The sequence below is a fragment of the Balaenoptera acutorostrata genome, chromosome 1 (assembly GCF_949987535.1).
Source record: "Balaenoptera acutorostrata chromosome 1, mBalAcu1.1, whole genome shotgun sequence".
NCBI lineage: Eukaryota > Metazoa > Chordata > Mammalia > Artiodactyla > Balaenopteridae > Balaenoptera > Balaenoptera acutorostrata.
The window spans coordinates 108,814,100-108,826,937 of record NC_080064.1 but is presented as its reverse complement, the minus strand read 5'-3'; the positions used below and the strand labels follow the sequence as shown (position 1 = coordinate 108,826,937).

At 45.4% G+C, this 12,838-nt stretch overlaps 2 non-coding genes across 2 annotated transcripts; both read right to left on the bottom strand.

Annotated features, from left to right (window-relative positions):
• Positions 1–3,622: 3,622 nt before the first annotated feature.
• TRNAH-GUG (transfer RNA histidin (anticodon GUG)) lies at positions 3,623–3,694 on the bottom strand. Its single transcript has one exon. It is a non-coding gene; the product is annotated as a tRNA-His (tRNA).
• Positions 3,695–11,055: 7,361 nt separating this feature from the next.
• Positions 11,056–11,128, bottom strand: TRNAV-CAC (transfer RNA valine (anticodon CAC)). Its single transcript has one exon. It is a non-coding gene; the product is annotated as a tRNA-Val (tRNA).
• Between the last annotated feature and the right edge of the window lie 1,710 nt (positions 11,129–12,838).

The following is a 12,838-nucleotide window of genomic DNA, read 5'->3' as shown; positions in this document are numbered from 1 at the left end:
CCAAGCTAGGCGGAGCCTCTCGCCTTTCCCAGGATAGCGGCGCCGGCTCCAAGCCTCGGACAACCGGAGAGGTGGAGTCCACGCAGCGTGTTTGTCCCGTGGGGAAACCGTGCGTTGGGCGATTCCGAAGGCAGAAGGGCAGCCGAGCGTCCCCACTGCGCATTGCTCCACACCCGCCGATGCCAGCGCCCCGGAGACGGCCGGGGCCTGAGCCGAGTGGGGCCCAAGGGAAGCTGAACGCCCGGTGGGCTCCGTGACGGTTCCCGGTTTGCTCCGCTTTCACCCGACCATCTGCCCCGCAGGTTTAGTAGATGTGCTCGGTATGGCGGCAACGGGAATGAGATCAGGTCCAAAGAGAAAACGTGAAAAGCAGCGAAAGCAAGCAAAGGCATGGATGAGACAGTGAGACCTCCCAGGAAGCCTGTGAGGAGGCTCGGGCCAGATTCTGAGATGAGTTTTTTTATAAAGTAGCAGAATGGGGAGGAGAATCGGAGAAGAGCATGAAAGAGAGAAAAGCACGAACATCTGTAGGTGTCCAAGAATAAAACAACAAAAACAGTGTTAATATATTTATGTCAAGAAAGTCACCTGCAGGCCTGTGGTGCATTGTGATTGTATAGTGGATAACACCGCATAGCGGCTGCAGCAACCTCAGTTCAAATCCAGGCTATAGCAAGGTAGTGTCTATGACCTGTCTTTCCATTTGCTTTTTTTTTTTTTAATTGACCTATAGTTGATTTACACTGTTGTGTTCATTTCAGGTGTACAGCCAAGTGATTCAGCTATACATACATATCTATCTTTGTTTTCATATTCTTTTTCCTTATAGGTTATTCCAAAATATGAAGTATAGGTCCCTGTGTTATACTGTAGGTCCTTGTTGGTTATCTATTTTATATATAGCACTGTGTATATCCCAAACTCCTAATTTATCCCTCCCCCCCTTTCCCCTTTGGTAACTGTAAGTTTGTTTTCTACCTCTGTAGGTCTAGTTCTGTTTTTTGTTTTTTAGTTCTGCTTTTTATATAAGTTCATTTGTATCGTTTTTGTTTTGTTTTGTTTAGATTCCACATATAAGCGATATCATATGATATTTGTCTTTGTCTGGCTTACTTCACTTACTATGATAATCCCTAGGTCATCCATGCTGCTGCAAATGGCAATATCTCCTTTTTATGGCTGAATAATATTCCATCCATTTGCTTTTAACGCCAGCACCAGCTATGCCCCTTAGCAGTGGTTGGAGAGCAGAGTTTGCCGCTGGCCACAGAGCACAATGCTGTGAGAAGGAGTAAATCCCACAGTGCACAAACCCGCGGGCGCCAGTCAAAGTGAAACTTAGGATGGTTCCTTGTCTCACTGTTGAGCAGAACATATCCCCAAAGTTGAAATACCACCTCTCAAGGAGCCTTGTCTATAGCTTGCACTAACGAAATGACATGGTGATTGCCCTTTTTTCCGGTAAAGATATTTCAAATATCAGTGGGATTTTTTACACTAAAGGAGAACGAGTTCTTAATGAATTTACAATAAAATGCAAACTAGTTGTCATGGTCTACACCAACCTGCCTTCATCCACCATCCACTGATTTTTATGGGAACAGTAAATCATTGAACATAGTGTAAAAAGCACAAATCTTTAGGGCATAGGCACAGTTTGTTGAAATTTGGCAAATGTAATCGCCACCCAGATCAAGTTATAGAAAATTGCCATCATCCTAAAAATGTCACTTGAGCCCCTTTCTAGGCAATTCCTACACTAGATCACTTAGTTAATTACTATTCTGAAGTTTATTGCAGTAGATTACTGTTGCCTGCTCTTGAAATTCAAATGAATGAATGTACATTTTTGGTAACTGACTTTTGTTTCATGCAACATTTTGTTCATTAAACATATTCATATTATGTATACCACTTATTAATTTTGGTATTATTGGAGTAATTTTGGTGGGGGGTTGGTGTTAATTGGTGTTCTTGATGAATATTCTTGGTGTTTTGATGAATATTCCATATCAATCTTTTTGTATACTTGTGCATTCATAGAAGTATTGCAACTGCTGGGTCATGGAGTAGGTACAAGATGAACTTGTGTCAACAGTATTTTAGAATGATTTCAAACCAGCTATACTACAGATGCAATTGCTCCACACTTGTGTCAGCATTTGGAGCACGAATTCTTTTAAGTTACAGCCATGCTGGAGCGTGTGTAATGATACCACCTTATAGTGTTAATGCTTATTTCCCTGATGAGTAAAAATGTCAAGAAGATTTTCTTATAACTTCTGGTCATTAAAATATCTACCTTTGTGATCCAGGAAGACCCCAGCTTTAGCCTCCCCAGGAAAAGGAAACGGGGTGGTGTGGTCGGTCGCTGCCGAGCAGATGGATTCTCCGAAGCATTTCTCAGAGACAGAGACCCAGGCTCGAGGTGTTCCGAGTGGCAACAGGTTCAGATCCAATGACTGGCCCAGCAACAGCGGACGTGCTGGGTCTCCCAGACCTTTGCCATCTCCATGCACTCGTCAGTTGAGTGAGGGCAGAATATATTTTTAAAATATTCTCTTTCAATCCATTCATTCACATTCATTTCCCTGAGTAATTTGAGTTTCCAATTCATCTCACTACCACAAGGGAAAACTGTTATCGGTGACATAAGCAGAAGGTAGGTGTAAAAATCAACACCAGAATATCAATAGGATGGTGATCTAGGTAAATGCCCCGACTTCTCCAGCTACTGTTGTTTTGAATCCCCGTGGTCTCTGTCAGGCAATGGGCACGTTTTCCCTTTTCCCTTGGACGCTCGCTCAGAAGACCTGTTAGGATAAATGTTATGTCCACTGTAAGGCAAGAGGAGGGGGAGCGGGGTGGACCAAGCCAGCAGAGGCAACAGTAGATGAGACAGCACAGTGGCTGCGGGTGTCTGTGATTCTGGAGCCGCTGCCGAAAGGCGGTCAGTCTGGTGGGCGGGCGCGTGTGTTCTGCGTGTGGGGGGAGGGGGGGATTGGGAGATCTTCGCTAGAATTTCTTTGCGGAGAGTGGTTTGGTTCGGGTGGAGGGGAGGATGATGACCCTGAGTGAGAGATGGTGGCCTGTTGGGTATGTACTTAGAGTTAGCTGGCAGGAGAAGTACCATGATCTTGAAGGTGCTTTCTCCAGGGCAAAGTCTTGTCCATTGCCTTCGTGACGTGCTGACCTCTGTGATTTCCCTACTAGTGGGAAACTCGACTTCAGAATCTCTGCTTGATAATACCCAGATAGTAAAAAGTGTATATTCATTTACGTGAATTTGAAGAAAGAACAAGCTTAACCTGAGGGGTGGACATCAGAATAGATTAAAGTAGCAGGGGATGGGTAGGCATTACCTGGAAAGTGTGTCAAAGGGCTTCATCCATGTATCAAAGTGTTTCATCCATACTTGGTTGGTAAAAATTTTCTATGTCGTGATCCTCGTGATGATTTCACATCAAATAGCTGTCCGTTAATGATTTGTGCGTTTCGTTCTGTTAATACACCTAAATAATTTCCTTTTTGGATAAAAATTGGCAGTCACATGTCTGAGAACCCAGTGTAGACCACTACCGGGTGTAAGAAAAGGGAAAGCAGACGCCAGGTGTAAGGGTAATGCCGTGACTCGGATTCGAACCGAGGTTGCTGCGGCCACAACGCAGAGTACTAACCACTATACGATCACGGCGCGCCATATTCCAAGCGACAACAACTACCCTTGATGTATGTCATGTGACATAAAAGGATTCCAGTCACTGCACCGCTTTATTCTTGGAAATTGCAGGTATTCGTATTCTCTCTCATGCCCGAGCACCGGTTTCCCCTCTTTTCTTTTCAATTCTGATACATGATGATAGAACAAAAGAAAACCAAAAACCAATTCTCATCTCCCCAAATCCGGCACGTGCTTTCTGGGAAGTCTCGTCCTCGTCCCCACCTCGCCGGCTTCTTTCCCGCCTCTTGCGTTTGCCCCTTTGGACCAACACTCCCCACCCCCTGGTTCAGGCTCCCGCCCCACCGATCGTGGCTGAGCGGAGGGAGGGCAGCGCCCCCGGCGCAGAAGATCAGGTGAAGGCGGAGCAAAGAACAGAAAGAACCATTACGAGCCCATCGGGCACTCAGCTTCCCTTGGGTTCCACTCGGCTCAGGCCCGGGAGCGTCTCTGGGGCGCTGGCATCTGCGGCTGGTGTGGAGGAAGGCGCGGCGGGGACGCTCGGCTGCACTTCTGCCTTCAGAATCGCCCGACGCACGGCTTTCCCACGGGACGAACGCGCTGCGTGGACTCCACCTCTCCTGTTGTCCGAGGCTTTGGAGCCGCCGCCGCTGTCCTGGGAAAGGCGAGAGGCTCCGCCCAGCGTGGAAGGAGTGATTGCTCATCCAGGGGGAAGCGGGGAAAATAATGTTCCTTTGTCTCTGTGGAGCAATGGGTTAGCATGTTCGCGGTTAATCGAAAGGTTACTGCTTTTTAGGAAATACTCAAAGGCATTGTGGGTTTTTCCTACTCTGAGCATCCTTTCCGGAAAAGGCTCCGCCACTAGGACCCTCCTGTATGTGTCTGGTGCATAAGAGGAGTGCCTAAGCCAAGAGCATCGAAGAAGCGATTGCCAAGAAAACAAATCACTGGGAGTCCAGAATTTCCTGAAAGGGTGCAACTAGCAACTGTATCTCTTCACTTTTCTCTTCTGCCTGTCTTTATTGCTATTGTTGTCATGCATTTTACTTTGCATATGTTATAAACCCCACAATCCATCGTTATTTTAAAAAATCTGTTCCACGTTTCTAAAGAGATTTAAATAAGAAAAAATCTTACATTTTTCCCATGCTGATACCATTTCTGTTTTCCTTCATCCCTTTGTGCACATCCAGACTTCCATCTGGTGTCAGTGTTGTTCTTCCTGGAGGACTCCTTTAACATTTCTTGTGATGTGGGTCTGCTGGTGATGAAGTCTTTCAGCATTTGTATGTCTATAAATGTCATTATTCACCTTCATTTTTGAAAGACTTTGGGGGGGAGTCATAAAATTCCACCTTGCCTTTTTTGCCTTCAGTCCTTTAAAGAGGTTGCTCCACTGTCTTCTCACTTTCACTGCTTCTGATGAGAAATCTGACATTTATTTTTGTTTCTGTATGTACCGTATCCTTTTCCTCTGGTCCCTTTGGAGATTTTATTCTTTTTCAATGGATTTGAGCAATTTAATTATGATGTGACTAGATGCGGTTTTTTCATGTTTCTTGTGCTCATTCATTTTGTTCGTTTGGCTCATTGGATCGGTGGGTTTATAATCTCTACTACGACCGGAATTTTCTGACATTGTTTCTTCAAAGATTGTTTCTTCTCCCTATGTATTTTCAGGGACATCAGTCACGCATGTATCAGGTCTTTTAACGTTGCCCTACCACTCAATGACACTATGTTCATTAAAAACATTTTTTTTTGACAGTGAGTTTCATTTTGGATCTTGTCAATTGTTCATGGCTTTGTGTTCCTTAATCTTTTTTTCTTTTTTTCCTGCAGTGTGTAATCTGCTGTTCAATCTGGTGAACTTATTGTCTTAGATGTTATAGTTTTCATCTCTAAAGTTTAATTTTGGCCATTTTTGTATGTTCCACATTTCTAGTTAACTTTTTGGACATATGTAACAGTCATGATAACTGTTTGAAGTCCTCTCTGCTGATTTTTACATCACGTCAGTTGTGGTTCAGTTTTGACTGATTGATTAGTCTCCTCCTTATGCATCATATTTTCCTGCCTCTTTACATTCCTGGCATTCTTTGATTGGATACCAGACATAGTCAAAGTTTCCCTTCTTGGGCACTGGCTATTTTGGTATTCCTATAAAACTTCTTGAGTTTTGTTCTGGGGTACAGTTAAGTGACTTGTAAACAGTTTGATCCCTTTGGATCTTGCTTTGATGATCTTTTAGGTAGGTCAGTCCAGGGCTGATTATTCCCAACACTGAAACAAGAGTTTCCTGGATGTTCTTCCCAATAGCCCATGAATTATGTGTAGTCCAGTCTGGCTGGGGGGAGCAAGTACAGTTGCCTGTCCTGAGTGAGCACCAGGCATTGTTCCATGATCTTTTTAAAAGTTTCTTTCCTTGGCCTCAGGCAGTGTCTTCATAAGTATACCCTGCTCATTACTCTGCTGAGTACTGGAGGGAGACCTTTTCATATCCCTGCATTCTCTCTCTCCCTCTCTCTCTTATCACTGGATCTTTGTCCTGTGAACTCTAGCTGCCTTGCTCTCCGCCAACACTCAGCTTCATCTCTACAGTCCAAGGAATTAGCCTCAGATCCCCCTCCTGGGGCCCAGCCTGGAAAATCTCTGAAAGCAGTAAGCTGGGCCAATGGCAGGACTGATCTTGTTTGTTTCTCATCTCTCAGGGGTTGCTGTCCTTTGCTGCCCGATTTCCAGTGTCTTGAAAACAAGTATTTCATGTCTTTTGTCCTTTTTTTCCCCTTTAGGGGTGGGGAAAAGGGGGAGAGTGAGATTTAGTCAGGAGGGTAAATCTGATTTCTGTCACTCCACCTTTGTCAGAAGCTGAAGGCATCTCTTTATGTTCCTATTTTTACTGCAATAGGTGGGCTAATTTATATTCCAGTGTATTTTTCCAACTCAAGGAAAGAGACTTTTTCTTCATAGTCTTGCCATCACAACAAACTTTCTGTACTCTAACTCTATCTGTTACTCTAACAAGGGGAGTGGTGCCCTACTGACTCAACTAAGTGGGAGGTACAATAGAAGGACAATGTGGGCATTACCCAGAAATACCATATTGCATATGTTCAGCAGCTATATTCTCAAGATGTTTGGAAAGTCTTCCAATAATTGTAATTGTTTTCAGTGGTGACCTACTTAACTGAAACCAGAGAAGACCAGCCAGAATGACTCTGGATTGCTTCCTGTCAAGCAGCTTATCAGTTAGAGAGGAAAAAAACAAACAAAAAAACAAAAAACACTGGTCCCAGACATTTATTCCTCTTCCCTTTTCTTTATAAATTCCATATTTGCTTTGGTTGGATGCACACAATCTAATGACTGGTCTCCCTCCTATGCCAGGGTGCATTTGCATGCCCATGACTGTCTTTATCTGATTTCTTGACAATATGTGGCTACTTCTGGAAAAATTATCCCATATGAGACAAATTGTTGCAACCTACAGAATTCTGCACCCGATAATGCCTCTTGTGCAAACCTGGATCCTTAAAGTTATTGGTTCAACTTCCATTGATTCCTCTGTTGAATCTCATGAGCAAACAAGAGCTCTTTGTTTTTTGCATACTAAATCTAGGATGTTTCTAGGTTCTAGGATATTTCCCTGTCTCTCTCTTTGAGTGTTTGCCTATCTGTCTCTCTCTGTTCTTTATACTCAAGGCAGCTGTGGATCTTACCCACTTTCTTCTCCTCCTCTTCAGCTTTCCAGGACCTGGCATTAGGATGCCTTCAATCAGCAAACACTTATTAGGTGCTTACGGCACCAGACCCTTCTACAGGAGAGATGCTGCATCAGGAGCAAACTCAAGGTCCCTGCCCCTACTGCATCCATATCTGGATGACTCCACATCTGGAGTCATCAAAAATAAGAATCACAGCGGGAGCAAAGCCTGTCATGTCTTTCCCAGGCTTATCCACCTGCCAGAGCCTAAGGGCACCAGCAGTGAGTGAAACAAGAGATGCATAGCACAGGGGAAAATGGGTGACTTCAGATCTAGAAGGCAAGTAACCAAGAATCAGGATTTTTTTAAAAATACACAAGGACCTCAGGTAAACAACAGGTCCTTACTTCCTGGCTTAGACAGCCCATGTGTTTTACACTTCTTCAAGTGACATGATGGCTACATTCACCAACATCTCCTAAAGGTTCCCACACATCTTAATCTTTTAACCTATGGCCACTCTATAATCCATAAAAATATGAGGCAGCATATTGAAACAGTGTTTTGTTATTTCTACGTTAATTAGAAATTCTCTAGGCAAAGATTACACATTAATTAACTCAATTTAGTATCAGTCAAAGAACTTAAAGATAATGATAGATCTTAAAATCGCAAATTGAGCTGAATTGTAACAGAGAAATGCAAGTTGGAATCACATATTAGATGATACCTAAAAACTTTACCCCAAAATTGTAAGTGGAATAATTAAGTCACTATGATTTCTAGAATTATAAGAGTTAATCTTCATTTAAAAGATATTATATGGTATATTTAATTTACTGGAACACATAATTTTTTTTAACTTTCATTGGAGTATAGTTGATTTACAATGTTGTGTTAGTTTCAGGTGTACAGCAAAGTGAATCCGTTATACATATACATATATCCACTCTTTATTAGATTCTTTCCCCATATATGTCATTACACAGTATTGAGTAGAGTGGAACACATAATTTTAAATTTTGTAAACATACATATTTATTGGAATTAAAGTTTCCTTAAGGGATACTAAAGCCAATACAGGAAATTTAGGGAGTTCACTTTTATTAGGATTTTGAATAGAAAATAAATCCAAGACTTATACAAATTAGAATACTGTGCCACACATATTTTCCACATTCTTAGAAAATCTGGAAGACAACATAAAATAGTTTCTAGACCAAAATTATTAACCCACTATGATGCATAAAAGGAGTCCTCTCTGGAAGTATGATAGGACATAAATATTTTCTATGCAATTAACATCAATTATTAGAATTCTCTACAGTATTAAAAGTATTCGAGATTCATCCTAATTGTCAACCTGAATTTGTTTTCTTGTACCTAGCATGGAAAGCACTAACTTATCTAAAGCGAAACCTTTTTTCTTTTTCTGAGTTACATTTCAGCAAAACAGAAAGTTCAAGGAAAAAAAAAACACTAAAAAACCCATGGTTGCTATCCACTGGGATCCTGGCAATAGAAGTTGGATCACTACCTCACTTTGCAGGGAGGCTCAATGAAATATGTACAGTAAACTGGGATGCCTCTGAGCATGGATTCAGACTGGACTTGGGACTGGGTCAAGGCCAGGACAAGACACGACTAAGCATTATTATCATTGGGCAGCCAACCACCTGACAGCGCCCATGCAGACAATTCTGGAAAGCTCTTGAGAATACTCACCCTCCCTTGGACGCATTTCTCGTCTGGTCCTCTCCTCCTCCCACTCACTACGGGGAAGTATTCCTCACTTTTCTGTCCTGTCAGAACCCTTTACGCTCCGTGCAGGGCAGAGAGATCCAGGCAACAGCCAAGGGGCAGCTGCACTTCCCAGAAGGGCCTTTCCCGAAGTAGGCGGTTCCAGCGCTCAGGTTGACCCAAGACCCCACTGCCCGCCAAGGCAACCAGGAAGGAGACTGGAGGGCAGCCGGTCCGGGGGGATTCCTACTAGCACAGAACGTGCCTGGCCTGCGCTTCGCGGAGAGCTGAATAAAACTCCTCTTGAAGCTTCTCTACAGCCTGAAGAGAACGGATTTCAGGTTCCTGAAAGGGCAAGGGGGCCTCCTCGCGAGGACAGAGGCTTCCCCTGGTCTTGGAGGACAAGTCCCGCAGAAGCTGCCTTTGAGAGACACGCCAAACGAAAGGAGCAATCTTGAGTGGAGAGGTCTGCAAGGAACTCTCAAGTGGTGTCGCTATTCTTGTATACGGAGAGAGAGTGAGAAACCCAACGTGGGAAAATGTTTACTGTGCACTTACGTACAGAATATACGATGTTATTCCTCTTGCAACTTTCTTGTATGTTTCCAAGGGCTTTGGTTGTGGTTCTTAATGAATGTTTGGAACTCGAGTCTCCGATTCTCTTGGGATGAAAACGCGGTAAATAAGACTTCGGGTCTGTAACATGCAGGGGGAAAAGAGCCGAGGCGAGAGCTGGCCAGCCCAGGCTGTTCATTACATCTCACGTCCTCCAGCCTGCGCGATGTCAAGGACCCTGAGGCCGGGACTCGCCGGCATTTGGGGACTCAGTGCAGAAGCTCGTCTGCATCTGAACCTTGAAGCAAAACACAGCTCTGGTCGGGGCAGGAAGAGGAAGACGCCTGCCAGTGGAGACGCTGAAGGGGAAAAAAAAGAAAAACATTTTTGCAGAGGCTTCCCTGGCCGGGAATCGAACCTGGGCCGCAGCGGTGAAAGCGCCGAATCCTAGCCACTAGACCACCAGGGAACCATTGAGGAGCCCCGACGTAGCGTCTCCACGTGAAAATTGTAGAAGTCAAGACTAAACTTCAGAGACCCGGAGAGCAGGAACGGAGATTTCCCAGAAGCCCAGGGCTGAATGCAGCTGTGCAAGGCTCCCAGCCCTTGCCCGGCTGCTCATCACCCTTCACCTCTCCAGTCTTGGGCGACGCCTTGGGCCCTGAGACAGGACACAAGGTCCGTCCTGGTCTAGCTTCAGCGCTGTGTGCTGCCGAGCCAAGGTCCTGCTCTCTTCCTGAACCTCGCTTTTCCCTTGAGTCAGCTGCCGACTGGGATGTCAGCAGGTGATGGGCGGATCCGTCCACTTCCTGATCTCTGCCCTGGCTCTGGGGGCTCTCCTGGAGACGGCACCGCTACGGGCTCCTTCCCCTCCGCGACCGGCTCAATTCGTGGAGCCTGACATTGTTCATTTCCGTGTCTTCGGCTCGGGTCCCCGGTGCACAGTCGGGTTCGGTCTCTTTTGTGGCGTCACGCAGATCAAACTGTTGCGTAGGTGTGCCGAGGTGGGGGAAAGCCAAGTGTGCCTCACTGGGATGAACTCCTCGGTTTTCAGAGACATAACTCGTGTGAACATGTGGAAGAGGTTTAGGCGCCTGCTTAGTAGGTGAGGGGATTTCCGGATGTAAAACTGACCCGAAGTCAGCCTTGTCCTTTGCCCACTTGGATTAGCTGGCTGTGGCCTGCGCTCCGCGGTGCCTCAGAGCAGAGAAAGGAGGGCGGGTTCCTGGTGCTGAGCAGGCTCTCAGGCAGTAAGGGAACTCCTGGCCTGTACCTTGGGGATGGAAACTGAGGCTGCGCCCGCCGCCTCAGCCCCTGCCTTTCGCCCGTTTTGGTTTTTGGAATGGGAAGGTAAAAACTTCAGAAAGGAAGGACGTTTGTTTCCGCCCGGTTTCGAACCGGGGACCTTTCGCGTGTGAGGCGAACGTGATAACCGCTACACTACGGAAACACGGCGGGTGCTGCCGCCTAGTGGCACATCCCTGAAATCCGTAGGTCCTGCCACCACTCTCCTAGTCGCCAACTTTTTAAACTGCAGAATGAACCTTGAAGCCCCGAGATCTCTCAGGCAAGCAGACTGCGGCTTCCGAGAGGCCCTGCTTTCAGGGTTCCTCGCCTGGCCCGAAGGGAGGACCCCCAAGCCTCCCACAGTCGGCCTTCGGGCTCCCGCACCGACCGCAGAGTCCTCGGATCCACGGCTATGCCCCGAGTGCAGGGGTCGCCCCCGCTGCTGACTCCTCAGCTCCCAGAAGCCGCGGGAGCCGGGGGTTCGGGCAAGTGCCCTTTGGGCCTAAGGGGAAAAGGTAGAGAATTCGGTTCATTCCAGTGAGCTTCTCTCTCTCTGGAGCGGATCCTGTGGGTCCTAGCTGCATGTCCCCAAAGCCTTCAAACAGAATTCCTTTCATCCAGACTGGATTGAGTCGTCTTCAGGGTGAATGCTAGCTTGCTACAAACACTCCGTCATACCTGAAGGAGGAAATCTACAACTCCCAGGTAAATTCTATTTTCTTCCTTTGATTTCTTCAAACAACAACAGCCAAAAAGACAGGTCACTGGTACATACTTGCACTTTTCTTATAATACGTAAGGTATGTCTGACTATCTATGAAAAGCTCTTGCTATAGAAACATGTGCAATAGATTGTCTACCATGAGCTAAACGATCGTCATGCCTGCCCAAGGTCCAAGAATCTGATGAAGCTGGATCCAGTCCCCCACTGCCTTTAGATCACCAGTTCGATCACCATCCAAAGCAACCAATTTCCCAGATGCAGGTCACTAATAAGACGGAGAAGAGGTCAGCTAAACATGTAAACAATCGCAGTTTGTTCTGGGGAATGTTGAAAGTCAGCAGTGGTACAGTTAGAAGGGGAAATAAAAGACTTCTAATAACGATAATACCAGCTTTCTCGAGCTTTACTCAGTGACCAGCACTGTTCCTCAGTGCTTTACTGTGGAATCACTTACTAAGTCCACATAACAACCCTGGAAGATAGCGTAGGACTTTACCACCCCTTGTTGCAGATGAGAACACTGAGGCACTGAAAAGCTGAGCTAACCTTTCCAGGGTCTCACCCCCACCCCCACCCCACCCCGTGACAGTGAGAGCCAGCACTCAGACCCAAGCAGTTTGCCTCCAGAGCCCCTCCCCTTGGCCACCATGCTCACGGGTAACTGAGAAAACTTCACTGAGATTTGCATCCCTTCCTTGTTCAACCTCCAATATATCAAAAGGAAAAGAAGATTGAAAGGTAGGCCTACAATCCTCCCCAAACTCATTAATGAAATGAAGAAGAGGAGAAAGAGTAAACAGGACCATTGGAGAAGCAACGACCTTAGACGCAGAGAGAATGAAGATGAGTTTGTTAAACACATACTAACTGGAAACTGTCTCTTTAAAGACTAAGAAGGACCAATCTTCCAACCATTTAAGGCCTAAACTTTCCCGTTCCATGGCAGTCTCCACCCAAAAATAGATTTCAAAGCTACCAACATAGTGTATACAGACGTGAATATGAAAATCATACTTCAACATTAGTAGTAAAGAGATTATTTTTGAATTTACAAATTTTATTTTTATACAGTAGGTTCTTAATAGTTGTTTTAGATATATTAGTGTATATATGTCAATCCCAATCTCCCAACGCATCCCACCACCACCA